General features: G+C 41.9%; 1 pseudogene; it reads left to right on the top strand.

Annotated features, from left to right (window-relative positions):
- Positions 1 to 3,160: 3,160 nt before the first annotated feature.
- The window catches only part of LOC129656093 (60S ribosomal protein L22-like 1), a 42,483-nt pseudogene continuing 20,910 nt past the window's right edge, over positions 3,161 to 24,733 (top strand).

Genomic DNA, 24,733 nt, shown 5'->3' with positions numbered 1-24,733 from the left:
GGAGATCAGCCCTGGGTGTTCTTTGGAAGGAATGATGCTAAAGCTGAAACTCCAGTACTTTGGCCAACTCATGCAAAGAGCTGACTCATTGGAAAAGACTTTGATGCTGGGAGGGATTGGAGGCAGGAGGAGAAGGGGATGACAGAGGATGAGATGGCTGGATGGCATCACTGACTTGATGGACATGAGTCTGGGTGAACTCTGGGAGTTGGTGATGGACAGGGAGGCCTGGCGTGCTGCAATTCACGGGGTCGCAAAGAGTCGGACTGATCTGATTTCATCTGATCTGATCTGATTTGCTATGTCATGTCCATCTCTTTGTGACCCCAGGGACTGTAGCCCTCAAGGCTCCATGGGATTATCCAGCAAGAATACTGGAGTGGGTTGCCATTTTCTTCTCCACGGGATCTTCCTAACGCAGGATCAAACCCCTGTCTCTGGCACTGACTGGGCTGGCAGACAGATTATCTACCGCTGAGCCACCAGGGATGACTGAAGACTAAAATTTTACCTCTACAATTTACTCATCTTTCTTAAAAGTTTTCATCTCAAATGCAAGACAATTGAATTTGTCTCTTTTTAGTTCTTTCCTGTATATGTAATTGTTTAATATCCATGACTGAGTCTGAACATCATTATAACTGTTACATCTGAGCTCATTACTTCAAAGAAGTAACAAAGTTGTTTTGTAAAGAAGCTGATAATCCACAAAAGACTAATAAATTAAGTATTGTTTGTCTAACATTACTTACACTAAGCACAGATGAATACTTATTGGCAAGGTTGTTTTAAAGGGCCTTTCTGGACACTAAAAACATATCAAAAATGAAATTTTATTATCTCAAAATACTATTATAGGTTAAACTTAAGGGTCCTTAAATGTTGACAATGTAAGTCCTAGACTATTCTATCAGTAAAACAAAAAAATCACTTTATAATACACTTACAGTAATTTCAACAATCTATTTCACTTCCCTTAAAAAAAAAAAAGACATTAAATTGCTAATCTACTCCCCTTCCGGGCTGTTTTCTATATGAAAAATATCAGCATAGTGCAATCACAACAGAGTGAGGTCAAGGGGTGCATTCCTAATTTGCATCCCAAATCTGAGTCATCAGCCTCTAGAGGGGTTACTGGCAACTGGCATGACACCAGCCTATACATTTGAGTGAATTACTGAAGATAAGGTTTGGGGCTAATTTAAATAATGTAACTGATGTTACTGGATCCACAAGAAGAGAGAATTCCATGGGTCATGATAATTAGCTGAAAAATTGCTCAAGACACACTGTTCCATTTAACTATGCTTATGGGAATTTCAAAGACAGCTACTACCTTAGAAACTCACAATAGTGGAGAGAAAGTAAAATAATACAAAATTAAAAATTCACATAAAAGGGAATTCCCAGGTGGTTCAGCGGTTAAGTATCCACCTTTCAATTCAGGAGACCTGGTTCCATCCCGGCTCTGAGAACTAAGAACCCCACATGGGGGAGGAGGGTGCAGCCACAGGGAACTATGCCAAGTAGCCACAATTACTGAGCCTGCTCCAAGCAGAAAGATCCAGCCTTAGGCAACTAAGACCCAAGGCAGTCAAATAGATAATTTAAAGAAAAATCAGTAAAGATTCTCACGTGGTGGTTTAGTCCCTTAGTCTTGTATGACTCTTTGAGACCCCATGGACTGTAGCCCGCCAGGCTCCTCTGTCCATGGGATTTCTCCAGGCAGGAATATTGGAGTGGGTAGCCATTTCCTTCTCCATGGGAATCTTCCCCACCCAGGTAGTAAACCCGGGTCTCCTGCACTGCAAGCGGATTCTTTATCGACTGAGCCACTAAGATTCCCATCAGTTCAGTTCAGTCGCTCAGTCGTGTCCAACTCTTTGTGACCCCATGAATCACAGCACGCCAGGCCTCCCTGTCCATCACCAACTCCCGGAGTTCACCCAGACTCACGTCCATCAAGTCAGTGATGCCATCCAGCCATCTCATCTTCTGTCATCCCCTTCTCCTCCTGCCCCCAATCCCTCCCAGCATCAGAGTCTTTTCCAATGAGTCAACTCTTTGCATGAGGTGGCCAAAGTACTGGGGTTTCAGCTTTAGCATCATTCCTTCCAAAGAAATCCCAGGGCTGATCTCCTTCAGAATGGACTGGTTGGATCTCCTTGCAGTCCAAGGGACTCTCAAGAATCTTCTCCAACACCACAGTTCAAAAGCATCAATTCTTTGGCGCTCAGCCTTCTTCACAGTCCAACTCTCACATCCATACATGACCACAGGAAAAACCATAGCCTTGACTAGATGGACCTTTATTGGCAAAGTAATGTCTCTGCTTTTGAATATGCTATCTAGGTTGGTCATAACTTTCCTTCCAAGGAGTAAGCGTCTTTTAATTTCATGGCTGCAGTCACTAAGCCATGCCAACAAGGTAATGTCATCAGAGTCGGACACGACTGAGCAACTGAACTAACTAGAAGAGTTTAAGGATTAGAACGTTACAGGTGGCAGGGCACGCCACGCCAGAAGAAAAACAACTCCTGCCCACCCACCCCTAGCTGAGGCACAACCCCACTCAGAGATGCTGCAGGCAAGAGATTAACCAACCCTATCAGATTTTACACCCTAGGTCACTCTACTCTTCCTGCCAAAGCATCCCCACGGGGGATGAAACGATTTCCCCCAGATCACCACCCCGGATCACTCTCCCCTAGCGGGTAGCCAGGACACCAGCCTCTCGGTGATTCACAGGCGCTGCCACCAACTAAGCCCCTGGCGGACCGCCCCCATCCCCGTCCCCAGAGACCAAGCTGTCCGCTCCCCAAGGCTCCCTCCCGCCCAGCCCAAGCCGCCAGGGCTCCCGGCTTGCAGCCAACCATCACCCAACTAACCGAAGTCCGCGGCTCCCGGCGCCGCGTGTGCGTGTGCGTGTGCGTGGGCGGGACAGACCCGGATGGCGCTGGGCAGAGCTCACCTCTGCACCACGCGCTCCGCACGCAGCCGGAGTTCTCCAGAGTTCCGCACGCACCGGTTCGCAGCGGTGGAACCGGTGGGTGCCGCCGCCTTATACCCCGCCGCCGGGCCGGAGCTGGCACGCAGTGGGCGGAGTCGGCCCTCCGGGCCACCCCCCTCCCCCCTCCCCACAGGCGCTAACTGCACTGTGGCGCCCTCTCGGCCGCGGGGCGTCGGCTCCGGCCCCTCCAGGTGTTCCTCCGCCACCTCCAGGTCCCACCGGCACACTTGCGTGACGCCAGTGTCCGCCTCTCCCTGAGTCTCTGGAGGAGAAAAGGAGAAAGCCGCCAAGGACGGATGGGGCGTGCCCCCAGGGCCCTGATTCAGGTTTGAGGGGCGATGGTGCGGGGAGGAGCGGGGGACTGATGGAAGTGGGGGACCCGGCGGAGTTTGAATGGATGCCGGTGTACCTTGGACCGCAGAAGAGGCCGAGGGCCAGAGGTTAGGAGGTGGGCTGTGACCTGGCCACTGGTGTTCAGTGACCTCAGGGAAGTCACTCAAAACCCTCAGGGCCTGTTTCCGCTCTTTAAAATGGCAACAGTAATATTGGCGACCTCATTTAGATTTTAATGGTCTTTGAGGGATGGTAGGTACATGGAGGTCGGGAAAGAAGAGCAAGTCAGAGGGTGGCAAGATTGGTCCAGAAGGGTAGGGGTGGGTGTGTGTGTGTAAGAAACATGGAGTAATGCAGAGGCCAAATTTCTGTGGACACAGTATTTAGGACATGATGTAATTATGGTTGGCAGTTTCAGGGTGGGGGGGTGGTGGTGTTGATTATATTACTAAGCACTTCACGTGAACCTTCATGACCCTGTGAAGTAGGTTCTGTTGACAGTTGACAGATAAAGAATCCGAGGCTCAGAGAGAAGCTGAGTAACTTTACAGAAGTCACTGACCTAGTAGTGGCCAACCTTTGAATTCAGACTTCAGAGGCCGATTTTCTCATAAGAGCCTTGGTTCTTAAGCAAGTCCAGATACCAAAGTGTATCTGTTAAAAGTTACATAATTTTTATTTAAGAAATACCAAAAAAGTATGTCGAAGGCCCTTGTCGTCGAAGAATTTAGAAATTCTTCGTGACTGCTGAGATACAAATCAGCCTACATTTGCTGAGCATTTGCTCATGCCAGGACCTGTCCTACTGCTCCTCTCTCTGTCTCTCTGTCTCTCTCTCAGTTCAGTTCAGTTCAGTCGCTCAGTCGTGTCCGCCTCTTTGCGACCCTATGAATCACAGCACGCCAGGCCTCCCTGTCCATCACCAACTCCCGGAGTTCACCCAGACTCACGTCCATCGAGTCAGTGATGCCATCCAGCCATCTCATCCTCTGCCGTTCCCTTCTCCTCCTGCCCCCAATCCCTCCCAGCATCAGAGTCTTTTCCAATGAGTCAACTCTTCGCATGAGGTGGCCAAAGTACTGGAGTATCAGCTTTAGCATCATTCCTTCCAAAGAACACCCAGGGCTGATCTCCTTCAGAATGGACTGGTTGGATCTCCTTGCAGTCCAAGGGACTCTCAAGAGTCTTCTCCAACACCACAGTTCAAAAGCATCGATTCTTCGGCACTCAGCTTTCTTCACAGTCCAACTCTCACATCCATACATGACCACAGGAAAAACCATAACCTTGACCAGACGAACCTTTGTTGGCAAAGTAATGTCTCTGCTTTTGAATGTGCTGTCTAGGTTGGTCATAACTTTCCTTCCAAGGAGTAAGCGTCTTTTAATCTCATGGCTGGAATCACCATCTGCAGTGATTTTGGAACCCAAAAAAATAAAGTCTGACACTGTTTCCACTGTTTCCCCATCTATTTCCCATGAAGTGATGGGACCAGATGCATGATCTTTGTTTTCTGAATGTTGAGCTTTAAGGCGACTTTTTCACTCTCCACTTTCACTTTCATCAAGAGGCTTTTAGTTCCTCTTCACTTTCTGCCCTAAGGGTGGTGTCATCTGCATATCTGAGGTTATTGATATTTCTCCCCGCAATCTTGATTCCAGCTTGTGTTCCTTCCAGTCCAGCGTTTCTCATGATGTACTCTGCATATATGTTAAATAAGCAGGGTGACAATATACAGCCTTGACGAACTCCTTTTCCTATATGGAACCAGTCTGTTGTTCCATGTCCAGTTTTAACTGTTGCTTCCTGACCTGCATACAGATTTCTCAAGAGGCAGGTCAGGTGGTCTGGTAGTCCCATCTCTTTCATAATTTTCCACAGTTTATTGTGATCCACACAGTCAAAGGCTTTGGCATAGTCAATAAAGCAGAAATAGATGTTTTTCTGGAACTCTCTTGCTTTTTCCATGATCCGGCAGATGTTGGCAATTTGATCTCTGGTTCCTCTGCCTTTTCTAAAACCAGCTTGAACATCAGGAAGTTCACGGTTCACATATTGCTGACGCCTGCCTTGGAGAATTTTGAGCATTACTTTACTAGCGTGTGAGATGAGTGCAATTGTGTGGTAGTTTGAGCATTCTTTGGCATTGCCTTTCCAATTAATTCCTACAACAACTGTTGAGAGGAGACGTTATAGTTTGTTCTGCAAATAAATAATCTGAGATTGAGAAGTGGAGTTTGTGGGGTCAGGCTTTGTGCCCTCCCCTCATCTCCTTTGCCTCTGTTCACAGCAAAGTTTTCAGTAAGAATTCAATGCTAGTAGAAGACACTGCAGAATCTATGGTCAAGTACAGCTTATGAGCAGTAATTGTTTTTTATGTTCATAAATGCAGAGAAGGAAGGCATTTCATGTCACTGGAATGGCCAGGACTTAGATCAGCAATGCTTCAGAGTTGTTAGAGTGGCGGCAGCATTCGGGGTAGGTGGTAGACAGATGAATTAGGAAGACAGTGGGAAGCTCTGGCTCAGTGTTGAATTTATAAGGGTCTGAACTACACAATGACAGTGTGAAGAGGTAGATAAGAGGTTCCCAGGAAACTTCTCAAAGGCTCATGAAGCAACAGTATGGTGAGTTCAGAATACAGACTCAGGAGGCAGACTACCTAGTTTTCAACAAAGTACCTTAAGGTTGCTAGGAGAATAAAATTAGGGTTGTGAAGCACTTGGAACAGAGGCTTGTATACAGCAAGTGCTCAATAAGTATTTTTAAAACATGAATAAATAGGAAATTAAGGAATAATTTCATTTACAACAGCATCCAAAAGAATCTCAGTCATGTCCAACTCTTTGCAACCCCATAGGCTGTAGCCCGCCAGGCTCCTCTCTCCATGGAATTCTCCAGGCAAGAGTACTGGAGTGGGTTGCCAGTCTTTTCTCCAGGGGATCTTCTCGACCCAAGAATCAAACCCTGGCTTCCTGCATTGCAGGCAGATTCTTTACCATCGGAGTCCTCAGGGAAGCCCCAAAACACCTAGGGAGTTGCCTAAACTCTTTGCAACCTCTTTAGTTAAAACACTTAGGGATAGATTTAACTAAGGAGGTTGTAAACAGTTTAGGCAACTCTACTGTTGGAAGAAACATCGCCCTATTTCAGATACCATCTGCAAGGTTGGGAGTCTCCAGGGCCGCCCTGACTTCAGACCATCTGGCCACAAATTCAAGTATTCTCATAACCTTGCTTAGACTCAATAATTTGCTACAAAGATTGGCAGAACACACTGAAAGCTATTATATACACAGTCACATTGATTACAGAGAATGGATACATTGAATTGAGGCAGTAGTAGGGCAGCATCTGGGAGGGGTCCACACTGGAAGTTCTGGTTGTCCTCTCCAGGTGGTCCTGAGTGGAGTTGTCTCCTCTCATATATGGCGTGTGAAGTGCTCTGAGAATATTGCCAGTCAGGAATGCTCAATGGTGTCCAGTGCTTGATGAGGCTTCTTTACTTGGGGAGAATTATTGTCCATGTGATTGAACTAAAATCTCTATCCACCTGCTTCCCTGAAGTTTGGGCTGTTATCTTGTGACACTCAGTCCTAACCTTCTAGTCACATTGTTGGCTTTTCTAACGTTGTCAGCTGTACCCTGAGTCATTTCATTAGCCTGACCTATGAAGGGGCCCACCCTGAGACACTTATTAGCATAAAACTATTAAAGTTGGTCTGAGGGACTCCACTATGAATTATACTCCTGTCTCTTGGGAAATTGCAGGGGTGTGGAGGTCATCTCCCTGGAGCTGGGGCAGAGGCCAGACCTCCCTTTCGATGAGGTCAGATTCCTTACTACACAAAAGTGAAAGACTTGCACGCTAAAAACTATTAAATATTGCTGAAAGATACTAAAGAATACCTAAATAAAGTGGAAAGACATCCATGTTCGTGTATTGGAAGACAATATTGTTAAGATGGCAATACTACCCAGCTTGCTCTACAGATTCAATGCAATTCTGATTAAAATCCCAATAGCCCTTTTTGCAAACGTGGAAAATACATATGGAATTGCACAGGACCCTGAATATTTAAAATATTTAAGAAGAACAAAGTTAGCGGACTCACATTTCCTTATTATAAAACTTATTACAAAGCTACAGAGATCAAAACATTGTGGTATTGGCATAAGGATAGATATATAGACAAGAGAATAGAATTAAAAGTCAGAAATAAACTTATAAATCTATGGCAAATTTATTTTTTTCTGACCATTCAATGGGAAAAGAAAAGTCTCTTCAACACGTGGTTCTGGGACAACTGAATATCTATATGCAAAAGAATGAAGGTGCACCCCTACCTTATGCCATATACAAAAATTAAAAATGGATTAACTGATAACCTAAATATAAGAACTAAATTATAAAACTCTTAGAAGAAAAATATGCATGGTAAATCTTAATGACCTTGCATCTGGCAATCAATTCTTAGATATACTACCAAAAGAAGAGTAAAGAAGAAAAAGATAAATTGGGTTTGATCAAAATTAGAAGTCTTTGTGCATCAAAGGGCATTATCAAGAAAGTGAAAAGACAACCTGTAGAATGGGAGAAAATATTTGCAAATTAGGGTCTAATGTCCAGAATACATAAATAACTTGTACAACTCAACAACAAAAAGACAACCCAATTAAAAAATGAGCAAAGGACTTGAATAGGTGTTTTCCAAAAAAGATGTGTTAGTGACCAACAAGCACATGACAAGATACTCAACATGGAGAAGTGTGGAGATTCCTTAAAAAACTGGAAATAGAACTGCCTTATGACCCAGCAATCCCACTGCTGGGCATACACACTGAGGAAACCAGAATTGAAAGAGACACGTGTACCCCAGTGTTCATCACAGAGCTGTTTATAATAGCCAGGACATGGAAGCAACCTAGATGTCCATCAGCAGATGAATGGATAAGAAAGCTGTGGTACATATACACAATGGAGTATTACTCAGCCATTAAAAAGAATACATTTGAATCAGTTCTAATGAGGTAGATGAAACTGGAGCCTATTATACAGAGTGAAGTAAGCCAGAAAGAAAAACACCAATACAGTATACTAACGCATATATATGGAATTTATAAAGATGGTAATCATAACCCTGTACACAAGACAGCAAAAGAGACACTGATGTATAGAACAGTCTTTTGGGCTCTGTGGGAGAGGAAGAGGGTGGGATGATTTGGAAGAATGGCATTGAAACATGTATAATATCATATATGAAATGAGTCGCCAGTCCAGGTTCGATGCACGATACTGGATGCTTGGGGCTGGTGCACTGGGACAACCCAGAGGGATGGAATGGGGAAGGAGGAGGGAGGAGGGTTCAGGATGGGGAACACATGTATACCTGTGGCGGATTCATGTTGATATATGGCAAAACCAATACAATATTGTAAAGTTAAAAAATAAAGAAAAAAAGATACTCAACAATATTAGTCATTAGAGAAATGTAAGTTGGAACTGCAAGATGCCACTCTGTACCCACTAGGATGGTTATAATAATAATTTTTTAAGGAAAATAAGTATTGGCAAGAATGTGGAGAGATCTGAAAATTTGTACATTGCTCATAGGGTTATAAAATGGTATAGCCACTGTGGAACAGTTTGGCAGTTCCTCAGAAGTTAAACATAATATTACCGCATGACCCAGCAATTCTACTTCTAAGTATATACCCAAAGAATTGAAAGCAGGTATTCAAACACATTTTCTATGACCAGTGCATTCTCTTGGCAGAATTCAGTTAGCTTTTGCCCTGCTTCTTTTTGTTCTCCAAGGCCAAACTTGCCTGTTACTCCACGTATCTCTTGACTTCCTACTTTTGCACCCACAAAAAAGTTCTTAATGAACCAGGTTACTACAACGGTGTGGTCAGTCACCCAGAGCCAGACATTCTGGAGAGCAAAGTCAAGTGGGCCTTAGGAAGCACTGCTGTTAATAAAGCTAGTGGGTGCAATGGAATTCCCGTAGAACTGTTCAAAACCCTAGAGGATGATGTCATCAAGGTGTTGCATTCAATATGTCAGCAAATCTGGAAGACCTAGTAGTGGCTACAGGACTGAAAAAGGTCAATCCTCATCCCAATTCCCAAGAAGGAAGTACTAAAGAATATGCTAACGATCAGACAGTTGCATTCGTCTCCCATGCTAGTACCTGGAGGAGGGCATGGCAACCCACTCCAGTGTTCTGGCCTGGAGAATTCCCATGAACAGAGGAGCCTGGCGGGCTACAGTCCATGGGGTCTCAGAGTCGGACACAACTGAGCATCTAAGCACAGCACCCATGCTAGTAAGGTCGTGCTTAAAATTTTTTGCATGCTAGGCTTCAGCATTATGCAAACCAAGAACTTCCTGATGTCCAAGCTGGGTTTAGAAAAGGAAGAGGAACCAGAGATCAAATTGCCAACATTTGCTGGATCATAGAGAAAGCTAGGGAATTCCAGAAAAACATCTACCTCTGTTTCATTGACTGCACTAAAGCCTTTGTGTGGATCATAATAAACTGTGAAAAACTCTTAAAGAGATGGGAATACCAGACCATCTTACCTGTCTCCTGAGAAACCTGTGTATGGTGGTCAAGAAGCAATAGTTAGAACCCTGTATGGAACAACTGATTGGTTCAAGATTGAGAAAGGAGTACGATAGGGCTGTCTGCTGTCTCCCTGTTTGTTTAACCTATACAGTGAGCACATCATGAGAAATGCCAGGCTGGATGAGTTACAAGCTGGAATCAAGATACGTGGGAGAAACGTCAACAGCCTCAGATATGGGGATGATACCAGTCTAATGGCAGAAATTGAAGAGGCACTAAAGAAGCCTCTTAATAAATGTGAAGGAGGAGAGTGAAAGAGCCGGCTTAAAACTAAATATTAAAAAAACTAAGATCATGGCATCCTGCCATGGAAAACTAGTACAGACAGCTTTAATGTGTATACTTCAGGTCCCACAAAACAACTTGTATCTTCTCATAGACAGTGAATATTTCATGAAGAGTAAGGCTTTGGAGTGGGAAGAAGTGAAATTGCTCAGTTGTGTCCGACTCTTTGCGACCCCATGTACTGTAGCCTACCAGGCTTCTCCATCCATGGGATTCTCCAGGCAAGAATACTGGAGTGGGTTATCATTTCCTTCTCCAGGGGATCTTCCCGACCCTGGGATTGAACCTGGGTCTCCCGCATTGGAGGCAGACACTTCAACCTCTGAGCCACCAGGGAAGCCTTGATGGCTCTTTTTCTGCAGGCAATTTGCTGAACTCTTCTAGGCTTCAGTTTCCTCACCAGGTACATTGGAGATAATACCTACAAACCTAATTTGTTGTGAGAATCAAAAGAGAAAATAATAGGTGAAACTGGGAAAGTACTCTGAGAATGTTTTTTTATCATGTTTTTATAAATTATCAGTTGTTGTTTAATTGCTAAGTCATGTCTAACTCTTGCAACCCCATGGACTGTATAGCCCACCGGACTCCTCTGTCCTTGGGATTTTACAGGCAAGAATACTGGAATGGGTTGCTGTTTCCTTCTCCATTGTATCTTCCTGACGCCAAAGGTCAAACCCATGTATCCTGCATTGGCAGGCTTATTCTTTACCACTGAGCCACCAGGGAGGACCAAATTATCAGTAAAGGGTGCTTAAGTGAAACTGAAAGTCGCTTAGTAATATCCAACTCTTTGCAATCACATGGACTGTACAGTTCATGGAATTCTCTAGGCCAGAATACTGGAGTGGATAGCCTTTCCCTTCAGAGTATCTTCCCCACCCAGGGATCGAGCCCAGGTCTCCTGTATTGCATGTGGATTCTTTACCAGCTGAGCCACAAGGGAAGCTGAAAAGGGTGCTTAAGGGGGAAAGAAAATTCAGAAATAAAGAAGGTAGGAAGAGGAAACAGTTTGAGTGAACTGGAGAAAATGATAAAATAAATCAGGTGTAATTCTTACTGTTTTTCCAGATGTCATCCTTATTTTAAGACAGTATAAGATAGGAATTTCAGGGTTGACAGTCAGTTCAGTCACTCAGTCATATCTGACTCTTTGCAACCCCACGGACTGCAATATGCCAGGCTTCCCTGTCTAGCACTAACTCCCAGAGCTTGCTCAAACTCATGTCCATTAAGTGGGTGATGCCATCCAACCATCTCATCCTCTGTTGTCCCCTTCTCCTCTTGCCCTCAGTTTTTCCAAGCATCAGGGTCTTTTTCAGTGAGTCAGTTCTTCAAATCAGGTGGCCAGATTATTGGAGCTTCAGCTTCATCATCAGTCCTTCCAATGAATATTCAGAACTGATTTCCTTTAGGATGAACTGGTTTGACCTTGCAGTCCAAGGGACTCAGGAGTCTTCTCCAACACCACAGTTCAAAAGCATCAGTTCTTTGGCACTCAGCTTTCTTTATGGTCTAAATCTCACATCCATACATGGACTACTGGACAAACCATAGCTTTGAATATACAGACCTTTGTTGGTAAAGTAATGTCTCTGTTTTTTAATATGCTGTCTAGGTTTGTCATAGCTTTTCTTCCAAGGAGCAAGCATCTTTTAATTTCATGGCCGCAGTCACCATCTGCAGATGCTTGGAGATCTTGTACCTAACCTCCCACACTATGCAGATGTGGAAGCTGAAAGCAGAGACTGGAACAGTTTCCTCAAACCTCAGCTAAGGAATGGTTTGACCACGTGAATAGACAAACTTCCTGGACTTTACTGTCTGAAGCATGATCTTGAAGATAAAAGGTATTTCGGCACAAGTATCTTTACTGCACACCAACACAAGAGAAGACTCTATACATGGACATCACCAGATGGTCAACACCGAAATCAGATTGATTATATTCTTTGCAGCCAAAGATGGAGAAGCTGTATACAGTCAGCAAAAACAAGACCAGGAGCTGACTGTGGCTCAGATCATGAACTCCTTATTGCCAAATTCAGACTTAAATTGAAGAAAGTAAGGAAAACCACTAGACCATTCAGGTATGACCTAAATCAAATCCCTTATGATTATACAGTAGAAGTGAGAAATAGACTTAAGGGCCTAGATCTGATAGATAGAGTGCCTGATGAACTATGGAATGAGGTTCGTGACATTGAACAGGAGACAGGGATCAAGACCATCCCCATGGAAAAGAAATGCAAAAAAGCAAAATGGCTGTCTGAGGAGGCCTTACAAATAGCTGTGAAAAGAAGAGAAGTGAAAAGCAAAGGAGAAAAGGAAGGATATAAGCATCTGAACTCAGAGTTCCAAAGAATAGCAAGAAGAGATAAGAAAGCCTTCTTCAGCGATCAATGCAAAGAAATAGAGGAAAACAACAGAATGGGAAAGACTAGAGATCTCTTCAAGAAAATTAGAGATACCAAGGGAACATTTCATGCAAAGATGGGCTCGATAAAGGACAGAAATGGTATGGACCTAACAGAAGCAGAAGATATTAAGAAGAGACGGCAAGAATACACAGAAGAACTGTACAAAAAAGATCTTCATGACTGAGATAATCACGATGGTGTGATCACTGACCTAGAGCCAGATATGGGCCTTAGAAAGCATCACTACGAACAAAGCTAGTTGAGGTGATGAAATTCCAGTTGAGCTATTTCAAATCCTGAAAGATGATGCTGTGAAAGTGCTGCACTCAATATGCCAGCAAATTTGGAAAACTCAGCAGTGGCCACAGGACTGGAAAAGGTCAGGTTTCATTCCAATCCCAAAGAAAGGCAATGCCAAAGAATGCTCAAACTATCTCACAACTGCACTCATCTCACACGCTAGTAAAATAATGCTCAAAATTCTCCAAGCCAGGCTTCAGCCATATGTGAACCGTGAACTTCCTGATGTTCAAGCTGGTTTTAGAAAAGGCAGAGGAACCAGAGATCAAATTGCCAACATCTGCCGGATCATGGAAAAAGCAAGAGAATTCCAGAAAAGCATTTATTTCTGCTTTATTGACTATGCCAAAGCCTTTGACTGTATGGATCACAATAAACTGTGGAAAATTCTGAAAGAGATGGGAATACCAGACCACCTGACCTGCCTCTTAAGAAATCTGTATGCAGGTCAGGAAGCAACAGTTAGAACTGGACATGGAACAACAGACTGGTTCCAAATAGGAAAAGGAGTACGTCAAGGCTGTATATTGTCACCCTGCTTATTTAACATATATGCAGAGTACATCATGAGAAATGCTGGGCTGGAAGAAACACAAGCTGGAATCAAGATTGCGGGGAGAAATATCAATAACCTCACTTATGCAGATGACACCACCCTTATGGCAGAAAGTGAAGAGGAACTCAAAAGCCTCTTGATGAAAGTGAAAGTGGAGAGTGAAAAAGTTGCCTTAAAGCTCAACATTCAGAAAACGAAGATCACGGTATCCAGTCCCATCACTTCATGGGAAATAGATGGGGAAACAGTGTCAGACTTTATTTTGGGGGGCTCCAAAATCACTGCAGATGGTGACTGCAGCCATGAAATTAAAAGACGCTTACTCCTTGGAAGGAAAGTTATGACCAACCTAGATAGCTTATTCAAAAGCAGAGACATTACTTTGCCAACAAAAGTCCGTCTAGTCAAGGCTGTGGTTTTTCCTGTGATCATGTATGGATGTGAGAGTTGGACTGTGAAGAAGGCTGAGCGACGAAGAATTGATGCTTTTGAACTGTGGTGTTGGAGAAGACTCTTGAGAGTCCCTTGGACTGCAAGGAGATCCAACCAGTCCATTCTGAAGGAGATCAGCCCTGGGATTTCTTTGGAAGGAATGATGCTGAAGCTGAAACTCCAGTACTTTGGCCACCTCATGCAAAGAGTTGACTCATTGGAAAAGACTCTGATGCTGGGAGGGATTGGGGGCAGGAGGAGAAGGGGATGACAGAGGATGAGATGGCTGGATGGCATCACTGACTCGATGGACGTGAGTCTGAGTGAACTCTGGGAGTGGGATGGACAGGGAGGCTTGGCGTGCTGCGATTCATGGGGTCGCAGAGGCGGACACGACTGAGCGACTGAACTGACTGAGAGGGGATACAGTGCCCTCTAGTGGCTTTTTATTTTATTGTACAAATCCCCATTCACATTTCTGCAGATAAGAATGGAGATGATGCAAGGTAAGGCAGAGGAACCAGAGATCAAATTGCCAACATCCACTGGATCATACAAAAAGCAAGAGATTTCCAGAAAAACATCTACTTTTGCTTTATTGACTACGCCAAAGCCTTTGACTGTGTGGATCACAACAAACTGGAAAATTATTCAAGAGATGGTAATACCAGACCACCTGACCTGCCTCTTGAGAAATCTGTATGCAGGTCAAGAGGCAACAGTTAGAACTGGACATGTAACAGCACACTGGTTCCAAATCAAGACAGGAGTACATCAAGGCTGTATATTGTCTCCCTGCTTATTTAACTTATATGCAGAGTACATCATGCGAAATGCCAGGCTGGGTGAAGCACAAGCTGGAATCAAGATTGCCGGGGGAAATATTAATAACCTCAGATATTCAGATGACACCACCCTTATGGCAGAAAGTGAAGGAAAACTAAAGAGCCTCTTGATGAAAGCAAAAGGAGAGTGAAAAAGTTGGCTTAAAACTCAACATTCCAAATACTGAGATCATGGCATCTGGTCCCATCACTTCATGGCAAATAGATGGGGAAACAGTGGAAACAGTAATAGGCTTTCTTTTGGGGGGCTCCAAAATCAGTGCATATGGTGATTGCAGCCATGAAATTAAAGACTCTTGCTCCTTGGAAGAAAAGCTGTGACAAACCTAGACAGCATTTTAAAAAGCAGAGATACTACTTTACCAACAAAGGTCTGTATAGTCAAAGGTATGGTTTGTCCAGTAGTCATGAATGGATGTGAGATTTAGACCATAAAGAAAGCTGAGTGCTGAAGAATTGATGCTTTTGAACTGTGGTGTTGGAGAAGACTCTTGAGAGCCCCTTGGACTGCAAGGAGATCAAACCAGTTAATCCTAAAGGAAGTCAGTCCTGAATATTCATTGGAAGGACTGATGATGAAGCTTAAGCTCCAGTACTTTGGCCATCTGATTCAAAGAACTGACTCATTGGAAAAGCCCCTGATGCTGGGAAAGATTGAAGGTGGGAGGAGAAGGGGATGACAGAGGATAAGAGGGTTGGATGGCATCACCGACATGATGGACATGAGTTTGAGTAAGCTCTGGGAATTGGTGATGGACAGAGAGGCCTGACGTGCTGCAGTTCATGGGGTCACAAACAGTCGGACATGACTGAGCAAGTTAATTGAAGTGAACTGAAGCTGCCTTAGAGACGTCGCTTATAGTTATTTTCAAACTCAGAAAGATTTCAAGAAATTTTTTTTCCGCTTTATTTATTTTTTAATTGAAAGATAATTGCTTTACAGAATGTTTTTGTTTTCTGTTAGACATCAACAAGAATCTGCCATAGGTACACCCGTGTCCCCTCCCTCTCAAACCTCCCTCCCATCTCCCTGCCCATCCCACCCTTCTATATTGTCACAGAGCCCCATTTGGATTCCCTACATCATACAGCAAATTCCCATTGGCTACCTATTTTATATATGGTAATGTAAGTTTCCATGTTACTCTCTCCATCACATCTCACCCTCTCTCTTCTCCACTCCTTCTGTGTCCATAGGTCTCAGGCAAGTTTTTTTTTTAATATATAATTTTATTTGTATTTTATTTTTGGCTTGCCAGGTCTTCGTTGCTGCACAGGCTTTTCTTCAGTTGCAGTGAGCATGAGCTGCTCTCTAGTTGCAGTGCGCAGGCTTCGCACCGCAGCGGCTTCTCTTGTTGTGGAGCACAGGCTCTAGGCGTGTGGGCTTCAGCAGTTGCGGCACCAGTGCTCAGCATTTGCGGCTCCTGGGCTCCTAGAGTACAGGCTCAATAGTTGTGGAGCATGGGCTTAGTTGCTCTGAGGCATGTGGGATCTTCCTGGACCAGGGATCCAACCCGTGTAGCCATCAGGGAAGCCCTCAAGCAAGGTTTTTGTTTTTTGGGTTTTTTTGCACTGTGTCTTTGTTGCTGCACACAGGCTAGTTGTAATGAGCAGAGGCTGCTCTCTAGTTGCAGTGCGCAGGCTTCTCACTGCAGCGGCTTGGTGTGGAGCAGCTCCAGTGTGGGCTCAGAAGTTGCAGCGCTCAGGCTTAATTGCCCTGAGGCCTGTGGGATCTTCCCAAACCAGGGATCGAACCCGTGTCCCCTGCATTGGCAGGTAGATTCTTAACCACTGGACCATCAGGGAAGTCCAAGCAAGTTTTAACTTGAGAAATTAGAGGCTAGGATGAGAAATACCATTAAAGGAAAGGGATAGAGGATTTAAGTGCAAAATCAGAAATGGTGGCTCAAATGGTAAAGAATCTGACTGCAATGCAGATTCTATCCCTGGGAAGATCCCCTGGAGAAGAGAATGGCCACCCATTCCAATATTCTTGTCTGGAGAATTCCATGGACAGAGGAGCCTGGCGGGTTACAGTCTGTGGGGTCGCAGAGAGTCAGACACGACTGAGTAACTAATACCTAATGGTGAATACATTGCTCAAATATTTTATCTGGAAAATAAGAAAAATAAATTTGTGTTGTGTTTTCACTGACAAACTCAGTGAAATAAAAAAGGTTCATTTATTGTTTTATTGACATATAATCCTTATAACATAAAACCCATCATTTTAAAGAATACATTTAAGTGATTTTTAGTGTATTCACCACGTTGTGCAATCATTACCACTATCTAATTGCAGAATATTTTCATCTCTCCCCACATCCCCACAACCCCCAAACAAATTAGCAGTTAATTCCAATTCCCCCCTTCTCTGGGTTTCAAAGGTGACTCAGTGGTAAAGAATCCACCTGCCAATGCAGGAGATGCAGGCAAGAGAGGCAGATTCAATCCCTGGGTTGGGAAGATCTCCTGGAGGAGGAAATGGCAACCCACTCCAGTATTCTTGCTTGGAAAAATCCCATGGACAGAGGAGCCTAGTGGGCTACAGTCCATGGGATCGCAAAGAGTTGGACACGACTGAGCAGCTGAGCACGCACTCACCCCTTCTCCCATCCCCTGGCAACTGCTAATGTACTTTCTGTCTATGTATTTGTCTGTTGTGGATATTTGATATAAGTGGAATCATACAGTATGTGAGCTTTTGTGTCTGGCTTCTTTCACTCAGCATGTTCAGTTTTCACCCATGTTATGCATGTATCAATGTTTAATTTCTTTTTCTACCAAAATACTATTCTGTTGTGTAGCTGTATCACATTGTAATTATTTGTTTATCAGTCCATTGGTATTTGCGTCGTTTACACATTTTGACTATTATGTATCGACTTAAAAAATATTCACATCCAAAAAGCTAAGAGTTGCGTTTTATTTACTGGAAATGTTTTGAACTTTAAGCCTGGGAGACAGGATCTCAAGTAACCCTGAGAGAACTGCTTCCTGGAGGTGGAGGGAGGAACCAGGTTATATAGAAGTTTTGCAACAAAAGACAGGTAGTCTGACTGTCAGAGGTTTTTTTTATAGATAGAGAAAACCAAATATCCCAAGTTAAAAATTTAGCACTTTTGTGTGTAGGGAAAGATGCAAGAATCTGGGCTCACTGAAACCTTTCCTTTGGTAGGCACCTCAGCCATCTGGGGCCAGCTTCCTGTTTTCACAGACTGAGCTTCTTTTCCTCAGGGCAGATTTTTTTCCTCTCTTTTATTTTTTATTTGTGGTAAAATACACAAAACATAAAATTTACCTTCATAACTGTTTAAGATATATAGTTCATTAATGTTAACTATATTCACATCGTGGTGCAGCCAATTTCCAAAACTCCAGCTTGCAAAACTGAAATGATGCCTGTTAAGCAACCCCCATTCTCCTCTCCCCTCGGCCACCAATCTACTTTTCTGTCTCTATGAATTTGATGATTCTAGGTTATCTCATATTAATGGGATTATGTAGTATTCGTCTTTTTGTGATTGACTTACTTCACTTAGCATAAGGTCCTCAAAGTTCATCTGTGATGTTTGCATGTGTCAACATTTCCTTTCTTTTTAAGGTTGAATAATATTCCATTGTAGGACTTCTCTAGTGATCCAGTGGTTAAGACTCCACGCTTCCACTGCAGGGGGTACAGGTTCCATCCCTAGTCAATCCACAGCTGCACAGTGTGGCAAAATAATAATAATAACAACAAAATAATAGTATTCTGTTGTGTATATATACCACATTTTATTTATTCATTTCCTTGTCGATGAACTCTTGGGTTGCCTCTACCATTTGGCTTTATGAATAACACTACTATGACTGATGCTGGGAGGGATTGGGGTCAGGAGGAGAAGGGGACGACAGAGGATGAGGTGGCTGGATGGCATCACTGACTCGATGGACGTAAGTTTGAGTGAACTCCGGGAGTTGGTGATGGACACGGAGGCCTGGCGTGCTGTGATTTATGGGGTCGCAAAGAGTTGGACATGACTGAGCGCCTGAACTGAACTATGAACATGAGTGTACAAAGATTTCTTCAAGACGCTCTTTTCCATTCTTTAAATGTACGGTTAGAAATGGAGTAGCTGCATCATATATAAATCTGTTTTTAATTGCTTGAGAAACTGCCACACTGTTTTCCATAGCGGCTGTACTATTTTACATTCCCATCAACAGTGCACAGGGGCTCCAATTTTTCCATGTATTCTAACATTTGTTTTATTTATGTATGTACTTTGGGTGTGCTGAGTCTTCATTGCAGCGCTCTGGTTTTCTCTGGTTGTGGCACACAGGAGCTTCTCTTCATGGAGCGTGGGCTCCAGAGCACACGGGCTCAGTAGGTGCAGTGTACAGTCTCTAGTTGTGGCTCACGGGCTGTAGAGCGCACGGGCTCTCTGGGGTGTGTGGGCTCAGTTGCCCTGTGGCATGTGGGATTCTAGTTTCCCAACCAGGGATCAAACATGTGTCCTCTGCATTCAAAGGCAGATTCTCAACCACTGGACCGTCAGGGACGTCCCCTCAAATGCTTGCTATTTTCTGTTCTGTTTTCTTTTTTATAATAACCATTCAGTTGGTGTGAGTTAGTATCTCACTGTGGTTACGATTTCCATTTCTCTAATGACTAATTATATTGAACATCTTTTTATGTGTTTGTTATCTATTTATTATATGTATCCTTGGAGAAATGCATTATGAATCCTTTGCCCATTTTTGAACTGGATTGTCTTTTTGTTGTTGAGTTGGATGAATTCTTTATATATTCTGGATACAAATTCTTTTTATCAAGATACATGATTTGCCAAAGGATTTATTTTAAATTGTCTTCTATTGAGGTATACTTTACATAAAGTGAAATATACAGATCTTAAGGGAGCAGCTGAATGAAGTTTGACAAATTCATACATCCCTGTAACTCTCATCCAGGGCAAGTTAAAGGACATTTTTGTCACTCCAGGTAATTCCCTTGGGATCCTTTCTGGTCAGGACCCCCATTCCTCTCTACCCAATGCAATGACTTTCTTTATTTCTGTCAATAGTAATTAGTCTTGTATGTTTTTGAAATTTATAAAACAAGTTGTAGGGACTTCCAAGAATCCACATGCTGCAACTAAGACTCGGTGCAGCCAAATAAATTTAAAAACAAAACACCCAATTGTGTAACATGGACTGCTTGTGTCTGGCTTCTTTTACTCAGCGTTACATCTGTGAGATTCATCTGTTATTATTGCATGTATTCAGTTAATACTTTTTATTGCTGAGTTTTAAATTTTGATGTAGTCAAATTTATTTACTCTTTTCTTATGTGGGGGAGGGCTATTGTTGTTTTTTACAGATAGTGCTTTTTGTGTCCTATATGAAAAATGTTTTCTGACCTCCTATTTCTGTACCCCCAAGCTACAAATATATCTTACTGTATCTTCTTCTGACAGATTTATAATTTTAGTTTTCACATTTAGGCCTGTGATGCATATCAAATTAATAATTTTTGTTTAACATGCAGTGAAGTTGAGGGGTAGTTGATGTTCATTTTTTTCTCCCACAGTTACCCAGTTGTTCCAGCACTGTTTATCGGGAAACTTTTTCTTCCTTCATTGAATTGCTTTGGTTGTTTTGTTAAAATTACTATAGGGTATGGTCTATTTTTGGACTCTCTGTTCTGTATTACTATTTGTTCATTCTATTGCCATGACTACCTTGTCTTTCAATATTATAGCTTTTTATTTAGTAAGTCTTGAAATGAGGTAAAGTTTGCCCTAGAGCTTTGCCCTTCTTTTTCAATATTGTTTTAGTTATTCTGAGTCCTATCCACTTCCGTGTATATTTTAAAATAAGTAGTTGATTTCAACCAAAAAAGCCCTCATGGGGTTTTTATTGGAATTGCCTTGAATCTATAAAAGATATGATGAGAATTGTCATCTTAACAGTATTAAGTCTTCTAATACATGAACATGGTATATCTCTTCATCTGTTTAGGTCATTTTTAGTCTTTCAGCAAATGTCTTGTTTTTAAATAGAAATTTTGCACAATTTCATTAGAATTATTCTAGATATTTTTGGTTATTTTAAAATAGCATTATTTTAATTTTTGAGTTGTTCATTGCTAGTAGAAATAAAATTTATTTTGCATATTAAATTTGTATCCTGTAACCTTCCCAAATTCACTTATATTTCATCATTAAGTTTGATGTCAGTTATAAGATTTCATATACAACCTTATTAGATAAATGAATTTCCTCTCAATTTTTAGTTTATGAAGCATTTTAATCATGAACAGGTGTTAAATTTTATGAAATGCATTCTGGATGTTTACTGAGACAATTACATGCTTTTTCTCCTTGGTAAATCACCCTATTTCTTTTTTTAAAACGTCTTTTATTATGGAAAGTTTCAAATGCATATGAAGCGAATAGAGTAAACTCCTCGGCCGCCATACCTAGCTTTCCGTATCATGTGTACCTTCATTAACCTCCACACTTAAACACCCTTTCAGGTGCTTTCCCTTGGATCTCCTCTGTCTGTCACTTTCTAATTCTTTTCATTCCCCATTTTCTCCCTCTTTCACTCTCCCTCCCACCTTGTCTTTCTGCTTCTGCCTCTTTCCTTCCTTTTTCCTCCCCTCCCATCTTTATCTTCCTCTTCTCCTCCCCTTCTCTCTTTCTCGCATCCTCCGCATCTTCCTCTTCTTCTAGTAAAGTTGACAAACTCCTCATGTTACTTAATTAAGATACATGAACTCACATAAAACTCTTTTCTTGTATTCCCTTTTGTAGACTTCAAATCAGCAAAGTTTTCTGTATGCAACGTAATCTATTAGAATCCTACCAGAATTTTATCAAGCACTGAAATATTATACATTAGTCATGATTATCAATTCCATCAGTGTAGTCTAAAATACGGAAGTGCATTAACTGGAACTTAGTTAATTGCACAGCCTTCTTTCTTTCCTAAGACATGTTAGAGCCCTGTGTCATCTTTCTATTTTGGTAAATAATCTGAAAATGAACTGCATATGGCTGTGCTTAAAAAGTTGTGATATATTGTGGAAAAATAGAAGTTACACAGAACCAAAAGACAACCTTTAAGTGTCTTATGTTTTTTGACTTGGGGCCCATGCAAGTTAAGTGAAAAATTTGAAATTTATATGGGGATTTTTGTTGTTTTTGTTGCAGGTTTTACTCTGAAGAGGATAGAATGAAAAACGAGATCAGAAATCAGCTTGTTATGAAGCACATGAGAAAAAAGCAAAAATAAGGTAATTTGGATGTTATATGAGAGAATATCTTCAGGCCTATGCTTATTTTTCAAAATTAAAAAAAATTAATAGCAAAATATAGCTGGAAGAAACAGGATAATAAGGGGTAATAAATTAATTCCCATCTTACTTTAAGAGGAATAACTTTTACTAATAGAAGTCATGTAGAATAGCCAATGAAATTAAATGTGTGAAATCAAATGAAGTGAAGCTTAATATTTTCATTATCTGGGTACTCTTAGTGGTGTTTATCTCATCAAAAGTGTTGATCTGAAGGTACTGTCACATTGTATTAGTAAGAAATTGGAAAATCATCTTTTATCAGGTAGCTTCATTTTTTATATGAAAGATCTAAAAATAGTTCTAAACATACTTGTGCTATTCCAGCCCTTAACATTGTGTGGGAAAACTTAGAGCAGTTAAATTTTGTTTTTCTGGGAGAAGATTGCATTAGCTTATCACCAAATTCCTCCAAACATTTATTTGCAGGTGCTGGTAATACATACCATTTCAAACAATATTTCCACAACAATCATCGATCACATAAACATGTACTTCCATAGCCAGATTCCAGATCCAATAAAAGCACTTGCATTTGTCCTTCTTTCTCCTCTACCCCCAAATGGGAAATAAACAACACTTCAAACTAGGGAGCTACGGGAGACAAGGTGGAGTTGGGCTGAGGGCAGGAGCTGCTGGGCACAGTGATCACATTTCTTCTCCTCCTCTCCCTTTCTCCCCTATCCATTTTAAATTGAGGTAATACAGGTAGAATTATACATATAGATCTTATGCAATCAGTTTAATGAGTGTTGACAATCTTATATTCCTTTCTAACCACCACATGAAAAAAAGGTGAGGAACATTCTGGCACCCCAGCAGGTTTCTTCATGCCCTTTCCAGTCTGTTCTCTTTCTTTCCAAGGAAACACATTCCTGATTTCTCTCTCCACAGACTTGCTGAGGCTGGTCCTGGGCCTCATATATATGGAGTCATACAGTAATGCACTATTTCATGCCTGGCTTCTTTCACTCAGCATGTTTCTAAGATTTATCCATGCCATTGCTGTGTTCAGTAGTATGTTACTTTTAGTTGCTGAGTAGTATTTCATTATATAAATATATTAATACCACATTTTTTCAACATTTTTTTTAACAGTTTTAGGTTTACAGTAAAACTGAGAGGAAGGTAAATAGATTTTCCATATACACATGCATAGCCTTCCCCACTGTCAACATTACTCACCAAAACACTAAATTTTTCCAAAAATGACCCTACCTTGATGTGTCATAATCTCCCAAAGTTGATAGTTTACCTAAGGGTTTATTCCTGGTGTTGTATGTTCTACAGTTTTCAACAAATATATCCATGTATCCATCTTTATATAATATCATACACAATGTTTTCACTGCCCTAAAAATCCTTTGTCTTCTGTCTTTTCATTTCTCCAACACCCCCCAACCCTTTCATATCCCTGACAACCATTGGTCTTTTCACTGTCTCTTTAGTTTTCTTTTCCATGATGTCATATAGTTGGAATCATATAGTATGTAGCCTTATCAGATGGGCTTCTTTTAGTAATATGTATTTAAGATTCTCCCATGTCTTTTCCGGAGAAGGCAATGGCACCTCACTCCAGTACTCTTGTCTGGAAAATCCCATGGATGGAGGAGCCTGGTGGGCTGCAGTCCATGGGGTCGCTAAGAGTCAGACACGACTGAGCGACTTCACTTTCACTTTTCACTTTTCACTTTGATGCATTGGAGAAGGAAATGGCAACCCACTCCAGTGTTCTTGCCTGGAGAATCCCAGGGACAGGGGAGCTGCCGTCTATGGCTTGATAGTTCATTTCATATTAATGCTGAATATTATCTCATTTTCTGGGTTATGTTTATGTATCTGTTCATCTACTGTAGAGCACCTTGGTTGCTTCCAAGTTTTAGCCATTATGAATAAAGCTGCTCTGAACCTCTTTGGGCAGGTTTTTAAGTGGATATAAGTTTTCAACTCTTTTGGATAAATACCAAGGAGCACAATTGCTTGATTGTTTGCTAAGAGTATATTTAGTTTTGTAAGGAACCACCAAACTGTCTTCCAAAGTGGCTGTAGCATTTTGCATTCCCACCAGTGATGAATAACAGTTCCTGTTGCTCCACATTCTCCCCAGCATTTGGGGTTGTCATGTTCTAGATTTTGACCTAATTAGGTGTGTGGTAATACCTTACTACTGTTTTAATTTGCATTTCCCTGATGATATATGATGTGGAACATCTTTTCATGTGCTCACTTGCCATTTGTATGTTGTCTTTGGCCCATTTTAAAATTCAGATTTTCTTATTATTCAGTTTTCAAAGTTCTTTGTCTATCTTAGATAATAGTCCTTTGTTAGCTGTGTCTTTTGCAAATGTTTTCTCCCAGTCTGTGGCTTCTTTTCTGATTCTCTTTATAACTTTGTTTCACAAAGCCAAGTTTTTAATTTTCATGAAATAAAGTTTATCAATTATTTCCTTCATGTTTTACACCACATTTTTAAAAAGTACTTGTTGATTTAATTATCTGGCTGCTCTGTGCCTTCACTGCTGCGTGTGGGCGCTTTCTTGTTGCGTGAATGTGGGCACTCTGGTGGTGGTGCCCG

Source organism: Bubalus kerabau, chromosome 6 (assembly GCF_029407905.1).
Source record: "Bubalus kerabau isolate K-KA32 ecotype Philippines breed swamp buffalo chromosome 6, PCC_UOA_SB_1v2, whole genome shotgun sequence".
Classification (NCBI taxonomy): domain Eukaryota; kingdom Metazoa; phylum Chordata; class Mammalia; order Artiodactyla; family Bovidae; genus Bubalus; species Bubalus kerabau.
This window is presented reverse-complemented; position numbering and strand designations above follow the sequence as displayed.